Source organism: Ambystoma mexicanum, chromosome 12 (assembly GCF_040938575.1).
Source record: "Ambystoma mexicanum isolate Mex_15411 chromosome 12, UKY_AmexF1_1, whole genome shotgun sequence".
NCBI classification, from domain to species: Eukaryota; Metazoa; Chordata; class Amphibia; order Caudata; family Ambystomatidae; genus Ambystoma; species Ambystoma mexicanum.
This window is the reverse complement of record NC_090936.1, coordinates 1,052,034,138-1,052,057,386: the sequence shown is the minus strand read 5'-3', so window position 1 is coordinate 1,052,057,386 and position 23,249 is coordinate 1,052,034,138. Positions and strand designations below refer to the sequence as shown.

At 47.9% G+C, this 23,249-nt stretch overlaps 1 protein-coding gene across 2 annotated transcripts in view; it reads right to left on the bottom strand.

Annotated features, from left to right (window-relative positions):
- The window catches only part of LOC138513092 (tyrosine-protein phosphatase non-receptor type substrate 1-like), a 360,255-nt gene that overhangs the window by 229,736 nt on the left and 107,270 nt on the right, over positions 1-23,249 (bottom strand). The gene's annotated exons all lie outside the window — the stretch shown is intronic.

Here is a 23,249-nt window from a genome sequence, read left to right as displayed (position 1 = left end):
CAACTCCAACACTTATTCGGGAGATATGTTTGCTTTCACCCTCTGTCGCTGTCTCTGTGACCGTTGACCTAGGACATGGATTTAAGTGGGCTGGGGCTAGCCGGGGTACAGCCCTGGCAGTCTCCAAAAATGGCTTAGCTCTGTCCTTGGTGACCTTGGCCTTGATCTTTCAGCTCCTAGGCCAGTGCTTTAAGTGAGATGCTAAATCAAGGGGGGGCTCTTGTTAGGGGGTGTGGCCTAAGTATAGGTGAATTTAGGCCACACACCCTTATGAGAGCCCCCCCCATCGTTTAAGGAAGGGGTCTGGTAAGAGCAGGAGGCAGCCCTTTAACCACGCGGCTCTTTGAGTGAAAGGACTGCCTGCTGCGAGTTGGCTCTTTACACAGAAACAGGAGGCGGGCTGGTTTAGTAAGGAGCCAACATGCAGCAGGAAGGACACTGTAAATGTCATGAATGAAGAAACATACAAGGGATTGAAACACACTGCCAAGTTGGGAACACCCGACATTGACATTTACCCATATGGCTGGAAAACTCTCCTGCAAGGGGATGTTTCAAACGAGATGCTCATACAAAGATAAGGTAGCCAAATTGACCATTTATGTGGTCAAAGGAAATGTACCTGGAGGATGCTTCCTTAGCTTCAAATCTGCAATGCAGATGGGGCTTGTGCACATTATGTATCACATCATGTTTGCATACACATCAGGTGCAAATGACATGGTCATGAGACTATGGGCCTCATTATGAGTGTGGCGGTCTGGAAACAAGGGTGCCGGTAAGCTCACAGGCACCCTTGTTTCCAGACCACCACACTACGAGTTTGCTTGTCGGGGCCGCTGTGCCCGACAGGTCTGACCCTGCCGGGCGCAGTGGCACCAGTAGGCAGACTCATCAGAGAAGCATCACCAGTGCCAATGATTTCTTGAACCCATTCCCGTGGAGTCCTATGGGACTCCACGGGAATGGGGACTAACATTTTCCAGCACCCAGCTTCTTGGTCAACCGGGACTTTTAATGTCCCGGTGGCAACGAGAAGTTAAGTGGCAGTAAAATGTTACGAGTCTGGCGGCAACCCGCCTGGAGCACCGGCAAGGTTTACTGCCGGACTGGTAATGAGGCCCAATATCCCTCATCATTCCAGGGTCTTGGGAGGTTAAATGAAAGGCAGATCAATCAAGTTGCATATAATATATCCCTCTCATTATTCCAGGGTCTTGGAAAATTAACAGACAGGCAGATCAAGTTACATATAAACAAAGCTGCCAAACCAGTTTCGCAACATTATAGGGGCATCCCAATGAACATCCAGTCACAAGTGGAAGATGAAATTGAATCACTACTAAAGCAGGACATAATAGAACAAGCCAAAGGGCCCACACCCTGGGTATCTCGAATTGCTCCGGTACCCAAGAAAGAAAATAGTGCAAAGATTCGGCTATGCGTGGACATGCACACCCCAAACCAAGTCATAGAGAGGGAAAGACACCTGTCACTGAGGATGACAGACATGAGCCACCTGCTGCATGGTTCCAAGATATTCTCAAAATTGGAACTGAACAAATGATACCACCAGCTGGAATTAAATCCAGAGTCCCATTCAATTACCACATTTACAACATATCTTGGGCTATTCGGATACAGTAGGCTAAGTTTTGAAGTCTCATCAGTGGCTGAGATATTTCAAAATGAAATCCACCAGGTCATGCAGCATATACCACAGTGCCTCAACTAGAGTGACAATATTCTGATGTTTGGTGCTACCCAAGAAGATCATGATGACACCCTATGGCGAGTGTGCATGGCACTTGAAGATGCTCACTTAACCCTAAATGTCAACAAACGAAAATTTAAATTCAGCAAATATACGCTGATGTTTTTAGGAAATATATTTTCGAGCAATTGCCTCCAACCTGATGCAGCCAAAATACAAGCATTGGTCGCAATGCCCATTGCCACATCCGCATCAGCAGTGCGGTTGTTTCCAAACATGGCCAGCTACTGTACAAAGTACATTCAAGATTTAGCTTCTGTTAGCACACCACTCAGACTCTTCACAGGAACGGGACAAAAATGTAGATGGTCTCAACAATGTGACAAATCAAAACCTGCATTTTATCAGCGACATGTCTGGCCGTCTATGATGGTGGGGTGCCTGATTTACCTCCAGCTCTTTGCTGGAGGTATATCAGGGCACCCTACCTCTAACTTGTAGTATGCCAGTCCAGAAAAAATGCTGGTAAACGTTATTACTGGCACATTAATTCTGTCCCGGTATACCTGTAATGAGGCCTATAATGTTCAGGACAAAGATGTGGTTTCACAAAATGGGCACTAAAATACGGTTAGTACATGAGAAGTGTGTCATTTGTGAGTCAGTAGCACCACACACATTCCCAGAACCACTGCAGATGACATCTCTGCCATTGAATGTGTAGAACCACTGAGGATGACGTCTCTGCCATTGAATGTGTGGGAAGAGGTAGCTGGCGACTTATTTGGACCACTTTCAAATGCCAAATATGTACTGGTGGCCATTGACGAGATGGCAAGATATCCAGAAGTACTGATGGTATCTTCAACCCGCAGTTCAGACAGTCGTCCCAGCTTTTGTCTGTGGAATCCCAACAGTCATGAAGTCCTCCATTCAGTGGACACAAGTTTGTCATGTTTACTGAATATTTGGTATTTCAACATAGAAAGATTACCCCACTGTGGCCACAAACCAATGGCACAGTCGAAAGGTTCATGGCCAACATCAAAAGGACACTGTAGATTTGTGGCATCACAAAGGGGTCCTTTATGCATTCTATCTATTCTCTATTAAGAGATTACCGGAATACCCCACACAGCACCACTGGGGTCTGTCTGTCAGAACTCATGTTTAACAAAGAAATACGAACCCTACCGCCACAAATGTATAATGATCAGGAGGAAAAGGAAGCAGCTCAGTGAGCAAGACAAGCGGACGAGAGGACTAAGTCAAAGAGGAAGGCATATGCTAATGACAAGAGAGGTGCCAAAGAGTCAGAGCTCCAGGTTGGGGATTGAGTGTTGGTGCGTCAAACGCAGTCACAAAAGGACATGCCGGCTTTCAGACCCAGTCCATTAACAATCTCAGATGTCAGAGGCTCAATGATTTCGGCTGAACGACAGGATCACACAATTATCAGGAATTCGTACTTTTTCAGGGAGATACCGAATGATGTGGTCTTAGCGAGTGAAGAATCAGACTACTGAAGTTCACAAGAAAGTGGTTTCGACTTCATGGATAGGGATTTAGACACTGGAGACAGTAGTTGCAGTGAAGTGTACGAGCCTGTTTCCCACAGAAACAGACGATTGGAAAACCATCAAGGTGGATTGAAGAGATGGAGTAATCTCTGTATGTATTCACTTATGCTCGGGGGCGATGTAGCGTCCTGTCCTGTTTCTCTGTTCATCACCATGAACAAGAGACCCATGACTGGAAGCGGAGGAGTGCATTTCAACGAGTTCACGGAATAAAGACAAACGTAGATATACTCTCTGTGGCTCGTGTCTTCATTTACCTCTTTGTGTCTTCCCGTTATCATTGCTGTGTGTTCAGGGTAGAATACCACCAAACAGCAAAGTTTCATTGGAGTAGTCCAATCGGGAGATGAAGACTTCCATAATGAGTGCAGTCCTGTGATCTGCTTGAAGCAAGAGGTGATCGAACAAGGCTTTAGTTAAAGAGTTTACAAACAGCATGTTCGCATCAAATACCATTTGCAAGCTACAGGAATGCTGATTGGACTTGGCATATGTCCCGTTTTGGGTGGGGAAATCAGAGGGAGCAGGTTTTGCTTTGTCAGGACAATCAGGAAGATTTCTAATTTTGAGACATTAAGTTAGAGACCATTCATTTCCATCTAATATCGTATGTGCAGGAAGCACTCCACTATTTCATTGCAAACTCCATTGCCTTCAGCCAGTTTAAGTAAACCTTGTAATCTGCAAACCTATGGAGTCCCCGTTATCATGTGCAATGATGTTGGGTAGTGGGGCCTTGTATGCATTGGACAGGATTGTTGTGAACCACAATCCTTGAGGGACGCCACATCTAAGAATGTACCTAGGAAACGTGAAGGTTCCCAATTTTAGATGATAGATTCTGCTGTGTGGAAATAAAGAGAACAGTTTAAGGCAGATTACAGGCATAGCATTGGACCCGATTTGATAATGGACTCAGATGCACTGGTCGACTGTATCAAAGACTGCTGATTGGTGAAGCACTATCATTCGCCAGGTTTCACTGCGATTTCCAATATTCATTACTATTATTTTAGTTCCCTTGGAAACCAGATTGAAAACCATTCAGGAGGTCCTTTATTACCGGTTCAGAAGATAGTTTAGGGTTTAACACCAGTTCTATAGTTTTAGCCACACATGGAAGGCCAGAGATGGGCTGACAGTTCGCAGGGACGTCAGGATGAGCTGAGGGTTTTTATGAATCAGAGTAATGTGGCATGTTTGGGACAACCCCTTGTCTGAATGAAGCATTGATCAACCTAGTGAGTAGCAGAGCAATTACCTAAATTCCAAGTTTGGCAATGTTTGCCTTGCCTGTCAGATGTTGGAGAGCATGACTTGAAAGATTTAAGAGCTTTTCCCGAACCAACCACCATATGGGCACCAGGTATGGTTTTCTTATGCAGGACAAAAGATTGCAACAAAAAGATCTCAAAGATGCATGATCCTAAACATGGCCACTGTTGAGCCTCACAGCCCAGACACTATTGTCCTATTTCTGTGCTTTCGGGCTACTTTAAAATCTTGGAATATGTTGTGTTCAACAGCATCACCACCCACCTTGTGGATAGTAAATGAAGCAACCCCACACAATTGGTGTTGTGAGGCAGAGACTCCACTGAGACTGCTCTCACTCATAACTCCTAATTCCTCACCACTGCTAATTTATTTCACCTTTCATCTGTTTTCATTCTTCTAGACCTCTCTGCTCCCTTTGACACTGTTAACTGTCCCTCTCTCCTTTTTATGCTGTCTCTGTCTCAACTTACTCTTCAAGACACTACCCTCATATTGGTCACATGCTATCGGGCTGACCATATCTTTTCTATAACTTAAAACTCTGTCACGTCTGTTGTGTCTGCCTCATGTTACACACTACACGATGACGTGAGGTGCAATAAATCTCCCGCTTGCCGGAAGCCGGCAGAGCAGAAAGCACGCACAGCATGACGTGTTTCATTTCGCTCCTGGTCTGTGACCATGACAACTTTCCAGCGCGGCCTGTAAGCAATCCAAACCACTGCCGGTGCTGCTAGTGCGGGAATTTAACACTGGCGACGAGGAGTCAGTACGGCCGACGCACATCAACTGTAAGATCAACTCTGCCGGAAAAAGTAAAATAATTTTTGGAACCGCCAAGAATGACATGTGCAATGTTTTCATTCTCCTTTCCTTTGTTCTGTCATGGGCAACACAGGAGCATGAGAGACACCATCAGGCAAGGGTGGATCAACACACAAAGAAAACACCACAGGTGAGGAGGAAGACAGACCTGGCCCCCACAACACGGAAGTGCACACCCCAATGCGCAGCAACATGGCCACAGGGTTTTCCACACCCAGGGCCAGCACACCAGTAAGGCTGGCAGCAACACTGTCTCCCCAGCCAGCATCCCTCCTTAATTAAGGGGGTGTAACATCAGCGCTTGGACCATTTCACCCCTACACTGACCCATCATCTGTGAGGCCTCACTGGACAATCTGGATCCAGAAGTTTGAAATGACCATGCACTGCAAGGACATCACCACACCAGGGAAGATATAGTCACATCTGCTGCTGAACGTTGGTGATGATGTATTGCACATTCTTAACTCGCTGGCTATAGGCAACGGCGCAGATGCTTAACTGCTAGCCAGAGATGCTCTAACTGCACACTTCATGCCACAACTTAATCCAGACTTCGAGAGTTCCAACTTCTGTGCCAGAGTGCAATCGGAGTAGGAGCCCCTGGACGCATAACACACGTGGTTGAGGAGGTTACCGCTGTCCTGCGAGTTCGACGACAACGAGAAGGAGATAAGGCGCCAAATAATAAATGGGATGTCATCCGAGAAACTGTGAAGAGTGGTAATGAGCGAGAAAGGGATCACATTGGCAAGAATAATCAAGTACGGATGCCAGAGGGAGTTGTCACATGCAAGGGCAGCCCAAATGGGCAACACACTCCAGAAACTACAACTGCCACCAACAACAGCAACCATTGCACAGGTAATGAAACAGCCATCACAAAGGGATGACAACGGCAAGACACACAACTCGCCACAACGGCAGGTGAGAATCCCTGGTCCAACGGAGATGGTTGGTGCGGAGGGGCACGTCACAGGAAAAATAAACTGCCCGCACAAGCGTCCACATGTGTAGCCTGTGGCCGAAGAGACCATTACGCACGTGTCTTCAGAGCATCGGCAGGCCAGAAGCAACGCCCACAGCTGCCGCCCATTAAACACACTACAAATAAGAAGAAACAGGCGGACACCCGCTTGGTAGTAACTGAAAACAATTTGTTAATGGACGAATCAGGGGATGAAGATGAGGAAACAGTGACAACAATTGCAATAGGACGAGTGAAGAAAAAAGGAAAGGTCCACCTCATCTCGGCTCTGGATCAAGGCAACAACACCTAGAAGAAGAAAAGGAAAAGACCAAAATGCCTTGTAAACATACAGGCCCAATAGACGTTGATGACCATTGACACAGGAGCATTGGTGATTGTCATGTTAATGTTAATGTTAAAGTTAATGTTAAAGGATATTTATACTGCGCACTATCAACACCGGAGTGGTACCCTGGCACTCTGGCAGATCTGAAAGGAAAAGAGGGTGGGATGGGTTTGTAGGACTAAGTGGGAGAGAAGCAAGGGAGATGTGCTGTTGGCAGCACCAGTTCCGTTAACACTGTTCACTGATCTTAAGTGTGTTTTTCGGTTGGTTGCCGTCATGTGCTGTTGTTCGAGACTATGGGCCTCATTAGGACCCAGGCGGTAAGGGGTTTACGGCGGCGTAAACAGCGCCGACCCTTACCGCCTGATTCCGAGGTCCCTTAGCGCCATGGAGGATTTAACACCTGCTTTTAGCAGGTGTTAAAATCCATGGCGCTAAGGGACCATGTTGTTAATTACGCCACCGTAATTTACGGTGGCGTAATTAACGCCTTCCCTACTCCCATTATGCCCTATGGGGCAAAAATGGGAATGGGGAAGGGTAAATGGGGATTGGGGACTTACCGCCCCGCCAACCTCGGAAAGGGGCGGTAAGTCCGCCAACCACCATGGCGTAAACGTAGTTTACGCCATGGTGGTAAAGGTACGACCCAGGCGGTAACTTACCGCCTGGGTCGTAATGAGGCCCTATGTGTGGTTTGTTTTGTTGTTGCGGTATAGTGAAGTGCATGCGGTTTGTTGTGTTTGGAGGTATGGTTGTGTTTATTTTGAGTATGAGAGGTGTATGTAGTGGAGTGAGATTTTTAGTAGGGTTGGATAATGGCATCACTATCTAGAAGTGGTGCATGCTAATCTTCACAGTTCTATGTAGATGTGACTCAGGCTAATATTGACAATTCTATCTAGATGTGACACATGCTAATCTCCGCAACTCTATCTAGATGTGATGCATGCTAATCTCCACAATACTATCTAGATGTGATGCATGCTAATCTCCACAGTTCTATCTAGATGTGGCACATGCTTATCTCCACAATTCTATGTAGATGTGACTCATGCTAATCTCACAATTCTATCTAGATGTGGCGCATGCTAATCTCCATAATTCTATCTAGATGTGACACATGCTAATCTCCACAACTCTATCTAGATGAGATGCATGCTAATCTCCACAATACTGTCTAGATGTGATGCATGGTAATCTCCACAGTTCTATCTAGATGTGACACATGCTAATCGCCATAACTCTATCTTTATGAGATGCATGCTAATCTCCAAAACTCTCTCGAGATGTGATGCACGCTAATCCCCACAATTCTATCTAGATGTGACTCATGCTAATATTCACAGTTCTATCTAGATGTGGCACATACTAATCTCCACAACTCTATCTAGATGTGACTCATGCTAATCTTCACTATTCTCTCTAGATGTGATGAATGCTAATCTCCACAATTCTATCTAGATGTGATGCATGCTAATCTCCATAACTCTATATAGATGTGACACATTCTAATCTCCACAGTTCTATCTAGATGTGACACATGATTACAACTACAGTTCTATCTAGATGTGACACATGCTAATCTTCACAATTCTATCTAGATGTGATGCATGCAAATCTCCACAATTCTATCTAGATGTGATGCATGCTAATCTTCACAGTTCTATCTAGATGAGATGAGCGATTACCTTTGCAATTCTGTTTGGATGTGGCGCATGTTAGTCAATTCACAATACTATCACATCCCTACATGCTCGAATGCAAACTGTGAGTGGCCAAAAGCATTGGCACAATACAAAGTGTGGTTAACTTACACAATGAGGCTGGTTGCAGGATGGCTACCTAATACAAGTGTGGTGAATGCTGACTATGGCTGATAGACATTGGGAGGCAGAGTGCCTATAGGAGTAGTATAATTGGTGATGTGGTAGGTGGGTAGTCTGAGGGTTATGCAGAATGGCTAGCTAACATAATGGCTTTAGTGCAGGATATGATCACTAACCCATTACAGGCTTTGTCCATCATACTAAAGCCACTAGGTAACAAAAGCGGCATGGCAGCGCCAAGCGGAGCAGTAATGCTTGTTCTCCCTGCCTGGACCAGATGCAAGATTTTGCTAACTGACACAGTTAGGACATAGTTCTCCTAGGTGAGAGAGGTGGCTAAGCTACACAGTCTACCTAGTTGTGGTGGGCTAGGGCATAGTAGGAGTAATAAGAGAGGTGTGACAGTTTTGTGGGGTGCAGTGATTTCTGTTCCCCCTGTCCGCACCACACTAACCTTGTCAGTCAATGCTGGTTGACGGCTGCTGGCTACTTGCTTCCCCAGTGGACACCGGCAGACATGATTTGGAACTGCTTCTGTAGGAGCTGCCGTTTGACTTGGGGCCCTTAGATAAGGGCTGCCCGGGCGTACCCTACCCTGGAAGGTTGTTTAAAAAAGGCCTGGCGGCCCAATCAGTGTTGGGTGGGATAGGAGGCAGGATGGGGGAATCAGGAAGCAGGCAGGGCGCAAAATTTGGGAAGGGGAGTGTAATGCTCACCTTGTATCCACAGGGGCGCCTCTCGACTGGTCTGGGACACTTCTGGGTTCACTGCACCTTCCCCGGGTTTCGTTCTGCCAGGAATCGGTTTTAGGTGATAGGAGGTGGATTTTAGCGACTTCTCCTTCCCTCGAGAGACCCACCTCCCTGCGTTCCCCTTGCAGTTTCCCCTTGGGACTTCGCTCACCTTGATTTTCAGAATATTGCGCTCTCCGTCCTGCTGTGCTGGGCAGGGGTGCGTCGTTGTTGGCTTCATCCACCGAGTTACTTCACTGGCGATAGCCTGGAGTCCAGACCGGCTGCGACTCCACCCTTCAGGTAAGTCTTTTAGTGTTTTTCGAGTAGTGTCTATATTGATGAATGCTCCAATAACCTTCTTCTCTTGTCTTGCAGAGGCTGATGGAGAGAGCCAAGGCTGATGGCTGAGTTCGAGAAGGTAAGGATGCGCTAGATGCGGCGCTGAAAGCGTCCTTGGAAGTCAACTGACCTGTGCTTTTGTTCTTCACAGGTCGCAGAGAATTCCTGGAAGCTGCGATGTATTGGGCCCAAATGCTGAGGATGATGTTCAGCATGGCGGAGGACTTCCAGGAGAGCTGGTAAGTAGCTTTTGATTCTTGCCTCTATTCTCCGAGGGATGTAGCAGGAGAACGATGGAAGAGTTCCTGAAGGCTCTGACTGGATGGAGGAGCTGGAGCTGAACAGGTAAGGATAGCGATGTTCTTTAAAGTTTCTCGCCCGTGTAGGCCAGGATGCTGAGCAGGACCCAGTGAATGTCACGCTGCAACAGCAGAATAACGCGAAGCGCGTGCCTCGGGTCGGGCGTGGTTTAAATACCCGGCAGGTATCCCAGGTGCCTTTGGGGCGGACCCCACCCTGATGCTAGACTACTTTTTGCAGTTCCCCGACAATCCTTATGGGGGCAGCCATGTTCACCCATTGTCCATTGGAACCCATACTTGCCAAGTGAGCCTGATACCAACGGCACCAGGATTGCGTCCAAGGCACCCGCAACGGGCTGACGTGGTCCTTTCTGGCCTTGTAAAAGTACTGAGGCGGGCCATGGCGCCCGAGTCCCATAGTCTGGGGTCAAGGTCGTGACAGGGAGAGAAAGGCATGGGCGCATAAGAGGCATTTTTTAAAAGTTAAATCCAACTAAATGGATCAGATCCGCACGAGAAGCATCTTTAAAAAAAGTCAAATGCAATAAAATGGGTCGGATGCACACGAGATACATTTATTTTAAAAGTAAAACCCAACAAAATGGATTGGATGCACAGGAAGTGGGCCAAACTCACCCCAGAGATGCCCGCAGGCCAAGTGGTTTGTGTTATGCTCACCTGGTCTCTGCTGAGGCGTTGGGACATGGTTGCAGCGCTCCCAGGGATGAGTTCGCTCAGGTTCGACTTCACCCTCTGTGCTCATGTGATGACTGGTGGTAATAGGTGATGCTGCTCGGGACTGCTCCTGCATGAGTATCCCAGCTTGTGCGCCTGATCCCCTTCCAGACCCCTTTTCCCAAACCGTGGTACCCATGGGATGTGCTGTCCCTGGAAAGCTCACCTGTTGATTAGTTTTGGCGGGCACTCTGTCCTTCTGCTTCTGGCAGGGGCGCTTGTATGATCTGGACCGAGTCCCTTCACTGGTCCCTTGCACGTGGTAGTCCAGTCCTGCTGCGACTAAGCCACTATACTTCAGGTAAGTGTTCCTGTTTGCCTTCGTCTTTCCTCATCTGTTTTTGTTGTATTGTATAGTTTGTTGTCTTGTATTGCTGTCCATTCCACTTTTGATGTTTGCTCTTTTGCTTTTTTCCCTTACAGGTGACGTTGCCGGCCCAGCAGAAGCTGCGGAGCTCGAGGCGGCAGCCGGAGGGAATGAGAAGCGAAGCTGCAGCAGTACAGTAGCTGGTAAGTTGTTAACTAGGGGGCACGCGGGGTCCAAATGTGGAGGGCCCCTTGGACGGATGTTCTAACCTTGTCTTTCTTCTTCTTCACAGGGTCCGAGTTCATGGATGTGGAGAGCAGTGCTGCGGCGTCGGGATCAAGATCACTGGATGGAAGCAGATGTGTCTGCAGATGAAGCGATGAAGCACTGGTTTCCTGGAGGTGAGTATGCAGGAGAACGCCTGGTTTCAAAGGTAAGTAAACTGGTCCAAGCGGCGGTGAGTGTCACGTTGCACGCGAGTGTACAGTAACGCGAAGCACCAGCCTTAAGGATGGAGCAGCTTTATAGCTGAGCTTCTGAAGCCATGCCCACCAGGTTCAGCCTGCTTGCCACACCCTGCCACACCCGATGAGTCAGCACATGAAGACCATGCCTAGGGAACCACACCCGATGAGTCTGCACATGAGGATGTTCTCTGGAATAAATGCTTTCAGCTCCTGGAAAGTTCTTGTAAAATAAAAGCACTCCTGCACTGAAATAAAGTAAAAGTACTACTGCACTGAAATAGCCATGACAGCTTGTGGCTACTCTGAGGGGACTGGACTCTTGTTTTCTTTTTGTTGGCCTGGTGGCCCAATCAGGGGGTGGTGGGTGAGGCAGGAGGTGGGATGGGGGAAACAGGAAGCATTCAGGGCGGGGAAGAAGGGAAGGGGAGAGAGGCACGGGCGCATGAGATACATTATTTTAAAGTAAAACCCAACAAAATGGGTCGGATGGGCATGAGAGGCATTTTAAAAAAAAGTCAAATCCAACAAAATTGGACGGATGCGCACAAGATGCTTTTTTGTTAAAGTAAAACCCAACAAAATGGGTCAGATCCACACGAGACGCTTCTTTAAAAAAAGAAAACCCAACAAAATGGGTCGGATGCATACGACATACATTTATTTTCAAAGTAAAACCCAACAAAATGATTTGGATGAGCAGGAAGTGGGCCAAACTCACCCCAGAGGTACACGCAGGCCAAGTGGTTTGTGGCTCCTGCGAGGGGACTGCAATCTTGTTGTTTTCTTACTCTTGGCCTGGCGGCCCAATCAGGGGGTGGCGGGTGGTACAGGAGGTGGAATGGCAGGGAAACAAGAAGCAGGCAGGGCGTGGAAGAAGTGAAGTGGAGAGAGAGGCATGAGCGCACGAGAAGCATTTTTAAAAAAATGAAACCCAACAAAATGGGTCGGATGCGCACAAGATGCATTTTTATTAAACTAAAACCCAACAAAATGGGTCAGAGCTGTATGAGATGCATCTTTTAAAGAGTAAAACCCAACAAAATGGGCCATGCCCACAAGCATGTTCCAGAAGCTGTGTCCGCAACCCAAACTCAAGCGCACAGACACCCAGCTGTTCGACTATGGCAGCAAGAAACCGCTTCCAGTAGTGGGGCGATTCTGAATAACATTGAGCAGAGGTGACATAACCATCAACCCCAAAATATATGTGGTCAACTCTGGTATCAAGTGTCTACTCAGTTGGGAGGCCGCAGAGAACCTGGGACTCATCAGTTCATCTGTGATGTAATCAACTGCACAGAGATCGCCAGTCTACTAGCAAAACACCCAAGCATTCTACAGGGCATTGCATGCCTCAAAGGGAAACTGATCAAGCTCCACATCGATCAAACAGTGCAATCAAGGGCAGTCCGCCACAGAAGAACCCCTTTTCACATGAGGGACATTGTTTCGAAAGAACTGCATGAACTCAAAAAGGCGGGTATCATTGAGCAAGTAACCGGCCCCACCCTGTGGGTCTCCCCGATGGTTGTCACAAAAAAAAGCCCAAACAACCTGGGAAGGTACGGATATGCATAGATATGCGCCTACCCACGCCGCCATAAAGAGGGTGAGACACATCACCCCAACATTGTATTGTATTGTATTTATTGTGTTTATATAACGCTTTCATCCAAAGCACTTTACATTATAACAACAGAATACATAGAACATTATAACAGTAGAAGCAATTTACAATCATGAATCAAACCAATAAAACAGTAAGTAGAGAAATTAATCTGTGAGGGAAGGGAAAAGGAAGGGAAGGAGGAGGGAAACAGAAGGGGTATAACGGTGAAAATGAGGGAGGATAAGCCAAAGGGAGAGGGTAGAGAGCATCATAGAGAAGATTCAAGGGAAGGAGAGAGAATGAGAGGTGGGGAAGGTTTCACGGCGGGGAATGGAGCGGATTGAGAGAGGTAAGGAGTTCCAGTGCATGGGGGCTAGGAGCAGAAAGGAGCGGAAACGGGAGGAGGCACATGGGGAAGGAGGGACCGTGAGAAAGAATTGGTCAGCTGAACAAAGGGAGCTGGAGGGAGTGTAGAAAGAAAAGAGAGAGGAGAGATAAGGGGGAGCCAGATCATGGAGAGATTTAAAGACTAGACAGAGGGAATGAAATTAAAGTTGGGAGTGAAAGGGAAGCCAGCCAAGGAAGTAGAGCGAAGAAGAAATGGAGTCATGCGGGGCAAGGAGACAGAGGGTACGGACAGATAGATTTAAGGGGAGCAAGATGAGAAGCAGGTAATCCAAAGAGTAGAGAGGAGCAATAGAAGAGGCGAGAGAAGATAAGGGAGGAGATTAAAAGTTTAGTAGCATGGAAGGTGAGAGAGGAGCGGACTTTCGTGAATATTGAAGAGGTGGTACCGACAGGCGCAAGAGTTAAGAGAAATATGGTGGGAAAATGAAAGGGAGGACTCAAAGTGAATGCCCATATTGCGACCGTGGGTAGAGATAGGAAGATTAGAGGGGGGAAAGTGAATGAAATGTGGAGGAGAGGGAGGGGGAAGAGTATTGGAGGGAAAGAATAAGACTTCAGTCTTATTAGTGTTGAGAGAAAGAAAGTGGGATGACATCCAGTTTTTAATGGCAGTAAGACAGGAAGAGAGTTTAAGGTGGAGGTCAGAGGAGAAGGAAGAGAAATAAAGGAAGAGGACCCGAACCTTGGGGTACACCGTACTCCAAGGGGAGGGGAGGCGAGGAACGGCCACCCCAGGATATAGCAAATGAGCGGGAAGAGAGGTAAGAGGAGAGCCAGTTAAGAACAGAGCGTTTGAAACCGAAGGAAGAAAGTGTTGAGAAGTAGGGGGTGATCAACAGTGTCGAAAGCAGCAGAAAGGTCAAGGAGAATAAGGACAGAGGAGTGCTTAGAGTATAGAGCAGAGAGGAGGGAGTTAAGGATATAAGTGAGGGCAGTTTCAGGAGAGTGTTTAGGTCAGAAACCAGATTGAGAGGGAGGTAGGGGGAAAGATTAGTGATAAAGGCTGAGAGCTGGGAATAGGCGAGGCGTTCAAGAAGTTTAGAGAGGAATGGGAGAAGATCGATTGGACGGAAGTTAGAGGTAAGCAGGGGATCAGCAGAAGGTTTCTTCAGAATAGGTATGATGGTGGCATGCTTAAATGTGGAGTGGAAGGTAGTTGAGGAAAGGCAAGTGTTGAAGAAGGAAGTTAAGTAAGGAATAAGAAGAGGGTAGATCTTGGGGATAGGAAAAGAGGGGAGAGGATCAGTAGGGGCAGACATAGGGTGGGCCTTGGACAGGAGGAGGGACACGTCAGAAGGGGAGACAGGCGAGAAGTCAGACATGCAGGTTGAAGGGGTATAGGGAGGAGGGAAGGGGTAATAGGAAGAGCAGTTAATTTTTTGACAAAGAGAAAGAATCTTGGAGGAGCAGAAGTTTGCAAAGTCAGAAGGAGAAAGGGTGGAAGAGGCTGAAGGGTCAGGGGTAGGTTGGGAGAGAAGACGAGAGAGGGTTTGGAAAATACAGCGAGGGTGAGAGGCTTGGGAGTGGAGAAGGTTAGAGTAGTATGAACGTTTAGCAGAGATAAGGCATGAGTCGTAAAGAGAATGGTCGGAGAAATATGAGGTTTGGTTGGATAGAGAGGGAAATTTGAGCCAGAGTCCCTCGAGACGTCGAAGGAGACGACTCATGGAGAGAAGTTCAGAAGAGAGCCATGGTTGAGAGGGATTACGAGTAGACTGGAACAAGGAGAGGGGTTAGAGTAGATCAAGAGTGGAGGAGATTGAAGAGGAAAGGGTGGATAGTGCTTCACTGACCGAAAGGGAAGAGAAATCAGGGAGTGGGGGAAGAGAGGAAGAGCAAGTGCCGAAAAAGAGAGAGGGATTAAAGTCACGAAGGTCACGTCGAGAAAAGATGGTAGGGGAGGGTATAGGAGAAGATGAATGGGCTAGGGGAGTAAGGGAGAAGGAGAGTAAAGCATGGTCAGAGAGATAGTTAGGTAGTGTAGAGACGGTAGAAGAGGGGTAGGTTGAGTTGAAGATAAGGTCATGAGTGGAGCCAGAAGACTGAGTAGGAGAGGAAGGGAGAGGGGAAAGGAGATAGGAATCAAGGATATAGAAAATGGGGGAGGATTGAGGGGGATTAGGGAGGTGAAGATTAAAGTTGCCAAGTACAGTTAGAGGAGAGGGGGAGGGAGAGATAAGTGGAAGGAGCTGATCAAGGTTGTCGTAGAAGGAGGAAAGGGGGCCAGGTGGCCGATAGTTGATTAGAAAGGAGATAGGGTGAGGGGAAGAAAAGGATTTGTATAGGTATTCGAAGGAAGGGAAAGTAGGAAGAGGCGGTGAGTAGGTAGAGGAAAGGTATTTAGGGTGGAAGAGAAGGCCAATGCCACTGCCACAACCAGAAGAGCGAGAGATATGCGAGAAGGATGAAGGGGGGGTGGTGAGGGAAACAGGGACAGTAGAGATGTGAAGGGGGATCCAGGTTTCGGTTAGACATAGGAAATGAAGGTTGAGACGAAAGAACATGTCCAGGACAGCAGAGGTCTTATTGCAAAGGGATCTGTGTTCCAGAGAGCAATGTTGATGAGGCTGGAGGGATGAACAATGGGGAGTAGATAAGGTTAGGGCGATGAGGGGAGCTAGGTGTGGAGTGGGAAGAGTGAGGAAGGGGATTGAGGAGGGGAATGGACATGAGGATGAGGGAGATGGAGAGTAGGAGAAGAAGGGGCTAGGGGAGAAAGGGGTAGAAGGGGGAGAGTGATGAGGGCGGGGAGGGAGAGTGGTATGAAGAAGATGGAATAAAAGGGGGGAAGGTGTATAGAGGGAGGAAAAGAAGTAAGGCATCAATGGGGAAATAAGTCAATCAGGACCAGGGTGAGTGAATCTAGGGTCAGAGGTTTCAGGAGGGGAGGGAGGAAGGTAATTGGGTGAATAGAGGTGGAGGGATAAAAATCAGGAGAGACCAGGTAGGAGTAATCAAAATGCCAATCAGAGATGTTCAGAATACAGGTATAATTGTACTATTGACCCTAGGTGACAGTAGTGATGGGCAGTATGTGGTGGGTTCGGGCCCTGGAGGAGGCAGGGAAGCAGTTAGGAGGGTACAAGAGGAAGCAGATGGGCTGAAATTCAGAAGTCCGAAGACAGCGGGCGGGGGGGTAAAGGTTAATTACCACCAATCATCAAGTAGAAGTAATGAGTGGGGTCAGCAATAGTGACACAGTGAGTGTGATGACAAGTGCTGGGCGGGGAGGGCTTAGTGGAGGGGAGAAGCCAGGAGCAGTGAAGGAGCGGCAGATACAGTGGCTCGTGTTACCACGGTGGAAAGCAGGAGCTTTAGACAAGATCATCACGGACCTAACAGGGTCGAAGATTTTCTCCAAAATGGATCTCAACGCCAGCTATCACCAGCTCAAATTACACCGGGACTCAAGGTACATAACACCTTTCTCGACCCACCTGGGCCTGCAGCGTTACAAGAGGCTAAGCTTCGTGATATCCTCGGCAGTGGAAGTCTTCCAACAGGCCATGCAGGAAGTAATACAGGGCATTCCTGGCATACTCAACGTCAGCAACGATATATACTCATCCACCCTGAAAACAGGGAGGAACATCTACGTAGTCTAGAGACAGTACTCGACAGGTTGGAGAAAGCATCTGTGCAAATCCAGTAGAAATCACTTCCAGTGAATTCACTCAAATGCAAAATAGCTTTTACATCCGTAGGCCAAAACCACCATAACATTATACTTTTGCATGGATGCAATTACATACTCCTTTACTGAGTGAGTGAGGGGTTAAATGCTTACGAACGCACGGTTCTGCACAGATAATTTCCAGCAAAACATTGTTAATCAAGAGAAAACACGACACTAGTAGCAAGGTCCGAAAGGTGCTCCCAGATGGGTCTTCTTAGACAGCAGGCCTTGCATTGGGCGTTAGTACAGAGAAATGCGTAACCGTGGAAACGCGAAGTTAAATAAACATGGCTGATAAACTGAACAGAGGCAGCAATGTAAACGGCTGAGAATTGCTTAGAATGCACTTTTAAAATACGATAAAAGAAATAAGATGTGGAGCACATTTTACATGTAACCATGCATTTGAATTTCGAGAGTTCTTTGTAATGGCAAATGTAGGGGAGGAATGGCCACGAGGCCCTCCTCACCTACAGCTCCCTCCCCAGGTGAGGACCATGGCTCGGTGGGAGCACCCTCATGCCACCCGGGCCCAGGTGGAGGGGGGTTCACCCGCCGACGACATTGCCCACACGCACCCTGTCTTTGCATTTACCGAAACTTAAGTTAGGCCTAGACGCCATCGTGCACAGCAAACATGGTGTGAGTTCAGCACACTGTAACGAGGCCCCCACCTTTGGAGGGCCTTTCATGCATCTCTGCCGCCTCAGCAGCCCTGGCAGGTCCGCTGCGAGCGCGTTCCCATGAGAAAGTCGGAGATGAGCTAAACCCGAGATGCCAACACGGCAACATTATATTAGTAACAATGTGATATTGCACCCCGTATGACCCAGACCGCAAGGCCGGGGCAACGGGGAAAAAAGCTGAAGCATCACTATCTGAAGAAGGTAGAAAATAGTTCAAGTATTGGTGTTAATGAACTACCTCTGTTTAAAATGTGAACGAACCATAAAAATGTAACGTTATATGATATCCCTCCAGGTCTGGACTAATGCTGCTATAACCACGGAGAAAGATGTTGACCAAACGTGTAACCTCTATTTGTAAAAGTGTTTTTCAATAGTATGTAGAAACTTGAACTCATATATGTTTTGAATCACCCAAAGCGGCGAGCATCAATCTCTGTAGGCCATAACCTAGATATCCCTCGTATAACGTCTAATGTACATACAATACGCACACAATGTAGTGAACATAATGTTAGGTAATGAAAAGGTACTGGAACCGACTGTATTAAAGAAATGTGTAACGAAAATGAAATATATATATATATATATGTGTGTCTGAATAACGTTAAAATGAGGCAGAACAGTATAAAACTTCTGCATTCACTGATCAGCAACGCACGAGGAAAATACCTTTGTGAGTATATGCAAGGTCATTCCCTCTCCCACCCCACCAAGCCTGCCAGATAAAAAAGCTAAGACTTGTGCTGCGCTCCCTCACCTCCCCCAACCAAGCTGGCGTTACTTCAGAGAGTCAGAGGCCCCGGCGCCGCAACCAAGGCCACAGCCCGCCACCTGTGTTATTTACAGCACGGTAATAAACCCACGGATGAACCCACTGATCTACCAGCACCCTCTCATAAATCCCCACGAACCCCCCCAAGAATCCTGACCCCGTGTAAGGACGACCCCCATCATTGGGACAAGACACAGAGACCCATCTATATAATAACTTCTAACGCAGCAGACAGACATGTATCACTCGGCCCAGGTCCCAGAGCCCCGTCCCGTGACCTAAAATACCGGTCAATAAGACTCAGGTAAATCTCACCCCAACCAACAACCACCAGACCTCTCACGAGGTGCATTCCTCATGTGTTGTGTTTATTTTATAAGATAAGCTAGTGAAGCGATTTATTAATGAACGTAAATGTCATTTTCTGAATAACTGTAGTGTGCATGGCCTAGGGCAAATGAGACAGGAAAGGTATTCGTTATTGTCACAGGCTGCCCCAGCACATCAACACCGCATGGATGACCTCAAGCCGGCCTGCCAGGCCCAACCCAACCCACGAGGCTGACCAGTGACGTCGTCCCGCCAAGACCAACCCCGCGCCAGCAACACTTATAGTTAGTCGACACCACCCAATCCCAATTGACTTGTGCCCCCTATAGTGTTTAGGTGTTGATGACGTTTTTTGTATTAGAAATACGCCTGTCTTTGCTATTGTCAGGCAGAGCGCTCTCGTAGGTTGCAGAGTTCTTTGCATGCCTTATCCTTGGATAAACTCCCACTTACGCTCACCCGCACTCTGTCTTGGTCTTATTCCCACTACGGGAGAGTCCCTTATTGTCTCTCATTGCGGGGAGGATCGTGCTGAATTGGGGGCGCTTCCTTTCAGTGGTGACCCCGATAGCGTGATATCTCCAAACTATTTTTCCTAACTCCTTCTTAAACGACCCCCTTGTGGCACGAGAATCTCCGGTCGAGAAGGGATACGCACGGTGAGCCGTCTCCGGGAGGCCGCCCGCCAACGGCGACCGGCACAATAAGAAGTGCGCACTCAATGAGAAAGGGTACGGGATCCCGATTGGAAAAAAATCCCCTTTGAGTGCCGCTCGCCGGAGCCAGGGGCTGACCGTTGAGTTACCGGTGACGCCGCCTGGACGGACCCAGTTTCGGAGAGTATCGGTTCAAGACGGGCACGTGAGTACCGAGTGCGAGTGATCGTCAAGGGGAAAAGAAAGGGAATTGGGAATAACAGAACGGGGACAGGTAGAGGAGAAGAATATCGGGGGTCTACTACAGACGGGTCTTGAAATTTTCTTTATTCTTTCTTTTGCATATGGCCATTAGGAGTAAGAAATAAGTGACGTGGTAGAAGTGACGGAAACCTAGCTCCGAGAGGGGGTGGAAGGCGGCGCCGCATAGTGCTATCTAGACTAGTACTGGGAATATATGAAGAAGTGAGAAATAAGTTATTGGTGTCTAGCAAAAGGAGACACCGGGAGTATTTTTTAGTGATTGTGCTCTCTCTCTCTCTATTTCTTGTTTTTCCATTTCCACGGGGTAGGGGGCGAAAATGAGAAGGGTATAAAGAAGTTAGAACATCTTAAAAAGCGGGGACTCAGTAGTGGCACGTACAGACGTGAACACAGTAACCTTAGCAGGAAAACAGGGACAGCTGGTTAGGGAGGAAAGGGAGGAGAAAGACAAAGAGTGTGAGTGGAAAGCATTGTGAAGGGTGCGCGCACCGTACGAGTGTGAGAGACGAACGGGTGGCCGCGAGGTGGTGTCAGAGAGTGTGGCCATAACCAGTACTTGATCAATTACAAGTGAGATCACATAAGAGTGCCTGGGAATGGGAAGGAGATGAGATATGGTGAGTGAGAAGAGATTTGTGCAGTGAATAACGGTGGGTGATAATTTTAAGAGGTCCGCTCTTGTCTGTGCCATAAAGGAATACATACGCATATTTACAGCTAATAAAAGGTAACGAAAGCGAACAAGGTAGCGCTAGCGATTTAAAGGATGGGGGCTGAAACTCCCTTGTCACACATTTGCAAGAGCTTGCCGGGATATGCTGAACGCATAAATAAATATCATGATCAATGGTTAACAGAATTGAAAGGGGAGGGGTTGCCCCAGATTTGGCCAGAAGGAGGGTCTTTTGACAAAAGCGTTCTTGATATGGTATGTACATGTATTCGCCTTAAGTATAAGGGAAAAAAATGGCAGAACAGGAAGGAGATATTAGATCTTTGGAGATTGTTTGAGGAAGTACCCCCACCCAAAGCTCCAGCTCCAAATATTGATTTACCCTCCACCACAGACAATCCACTAATGATCCCGCGAGAGGAAAAGGAACAGTTAAGTACAGAACAGCCTGCGGAAGTGGTTATGTTGTACCCAATATTACCTAAACCAGCCCCTGCAACAGGATATAGCGACCCGATTTATGTGCCTCCCCCTTCAACCAGCACGCCACAAAGACCAACTGCACCCCCACCATACGAAAACACTAGAGAGCACACCCAGGGAGGCACACAGAGAGTGGACATAGAGAAGTTAACGAGTGACTTAGAGTCGAGGCTTACAGTGGCACGAGATGAGCTCTCAAGAATAAAAGACATATGTGAACGCACAGCGTGCGCCCCCACACAATCTGGACGCACGTCTAGAGCGTCGAGCGAAAGTAGACAAATTGAGGAAGGATGGAAAAAGGGGGAAATACTGTTCAGAATTGAGGAAGAACCGACCAGGATAATAGAAGTAGGGACAGCAGAAGGAAGCATTGGTGATGTCTCGAGAGAGAGAGGGATCAGAGAGGATTTGTTATGTGATGTCAGAGGAGGGGGGGATGAGAGTGATAGATTGAGCATGGCAGTAGGAGGAGAAGGCGAGGAGCTAGATGGGGCATGTTCACTGGGGACTATAGAGGATGAATGGATAGGACGACTAAGAAATAGGGTGGGGAAGATGGCGTCATTAGAGTCAGCAGTGACTAAGGAAAAGGAAGCTGCAACGGCAAAAGGGAAATTACAACTACCATTACTCCACAGGGGAGGTGGGAGGCCGAACTATATACCGTGGGCTCAGATGGACAAGGCTAACTTAATGAAATTACTACCACAGCTGTCAGGAGGGGCAAGCAAGTGGATATATGCATTTGAAAAACATACCGCGGGTATACCGCTGGCAGTAGGCGATGTGAAAAGCCTACTAGTGTCCTCAGTAGGGGATCAGGCAGACAGAGTGTGGGCTAAAGCGGGTTTTCCAGCTGTAACTTTGGAGTGTGATCGCCATGATGGGGCTTCTTTTAACACCGTGCGAGCAAGGGTGTGGGACGCACTGCGGGAAACTTTCCCAGATACCCCTGATCTGCAGTCAGTAATGCAATGTACCATGAATGATGGGGAGGACGCTATGGATTACATTCTCCGGGTGCAGGAGATGTGGAGAGCGGAAACGGGTACGCCCTGGCACCAATCCACGTCTCTATTTTACTTCATCATTAAAAGAGGGCTCCCAAAGGAAGTGCAAAAGGCACTAGATAAAATAGCAGGTGTTGAGGCAAAAGGCTGGCCGGAGATCCAAAGCATAATAGTACACCATTGTAAAAGGATCAAAGAAAGAGAGAGGGAAGTAGCACAGAAAAGGTTGGCGGACGAGGCGAAGTTGGTGCAATCAAAATTGGTGAAGGTCGCAGCAGCGGTAGCGGGACTCCCACTCATACGGGAGGGAGAGGAAGGAGAGGAGGGGCAAATAGCAATACAAGGAAGAATAGCAGCGAATTGGGCAGGACAAGGGCAACGACAGTGGACAGAGCAGGAGCAGAACGGAGGTCCAACGTGGCAAGAGTGGGCCCCAAGAGGAGGAAGAGGTGGGTACAGGGGGCGAAGAGGAGGACAAGGGTATGGAGGAATGGGAGGAAATGGGTGGCAGGGTCCCAGAGGTCCACAGGGGAGCTGTTGGAATTGTGGGAGATGGGGGCATTACTCAAGGGAATGTAGGAGCAGACAAAACAACGGGTTCCAAGAGATAGAACAGTACGGACACCCCCATCCAGGAAGCCCCTACGGCCTCCCCATGGGACAATACCAGCAACCAGACAATGTAGTACAAAGGAGTAACGCACAACTACACGGACATCAATACCGAACACAAACCAGCCCACAGAATAATGACAATGTGCACTACACGCCTGGTAATACTTTCGCCACAGGAGCTAATGGGGCACCAGCCCCCGCACCTTACAGTGGAGTGTCAGTAGTTTCGGGGAATATTTTCGATCAAGGGGGGGCAATGAGACACCCCGCATAGGACAGCCCACAGAGAGCACTTGCGTGTCCAGTACTGTCTACGACCCACAATGCATCAGAGGAACCATTGATAGGAGCGCAGATAGGAGACAAGCAATTCATATTCATGGTGGATTCGGGAGCGGAGAAATCATGCATTAGAGAGGGCCGGTTCCCGTTATCTAATAGAACGTTAGAGACGCAGGGGTTCTCTGGGGCTGTAATTGAAGTTCCTTACACAGAGGTATTGGATGTGACAGTGGGGGGTAAAACAGTGAAAGCACCCTTACTGTACTATGAAAACTCTCCCATCAACTTACTGGGGAGAGATCTCTTGAGCAAACTAAACATGACCATATCATTCACAGGGAGCGGCATCGTAT